This window comes from Meleagris gallopavo, chromosome 6, assembly GCF_000146605.3.
Source record: "Meleagris gallopavo isolate NT-WF06-2002-E0010 breed Aviagen turkey brand Nicholas breeding stock chromosome 6, Turkey_5.1, whole genome shotgun sequence".
Classification (NCBI taxonomy): domain Eukaryota; kingdom Metazoa; phylum Chordata; class Aves; order Galliformes; family Phasianidae; genus Meleagris; species Meleagris gallopavo.
This window is the reverse complement of record NC_015016.2, coordinates 50,617,827-50,618,435: the sequence shown is the minus strand read 5'-3', so window position 1 is coordinate 50,618,435 and position 609 is coordinate 50,617,827.

The following is a 609-nucleotide window of genomic DNA, read 5'->3' as shown; positions in this document are numbered from 1 at the left end:
ACTCTTCATGTTCATGCAGGTGCTTATTCGATCAGAGCTATGAGATGTTCTTTCTTCTTCTAGAGGTGTCCTTGGTTCTCATTCTGTTTATCTTGGTCCTCAGCTGTTGCTCTGAACAGTTTTTCTTGTATTCCCACTCCCTGCCTTTGCACAAACCATCTGCAGACATTGCAAACCCCACCCCTTTGCACATAGCTGTGCAAGTCCATCTTTGCACACACGCATATGAACACATACCCACGTGGGCCACTCGACATCTTATTATTAAGCTCATTTCTTTCTTCACTTTACACTGTTTTCATTATTTTTTAAACAACCCTTCCCTCCCAATATCTTTCCCATCCCAATATCTTTCCCATCCCCAACTTACCTTCCCTGCTCTTCACTGACTTCTTGATTCTCTTGGCTTTTGTGGCTACTCTTGTCGTGATTTCCTTTGCAGTGTTATGCTTTGATCTATTTGTTGCCATCCATTCTTTTCTTAGGCATTATTCTTTACTTTTTTTACTTGGCTTTTTTCTTCTTTTCTCTTTTCTTTATTCGGTTTTTCTCTCTTATTTTCTTTTTTCATATATTATTTTTTTCTATTCTCTTTTTTTCTCCCTTTTC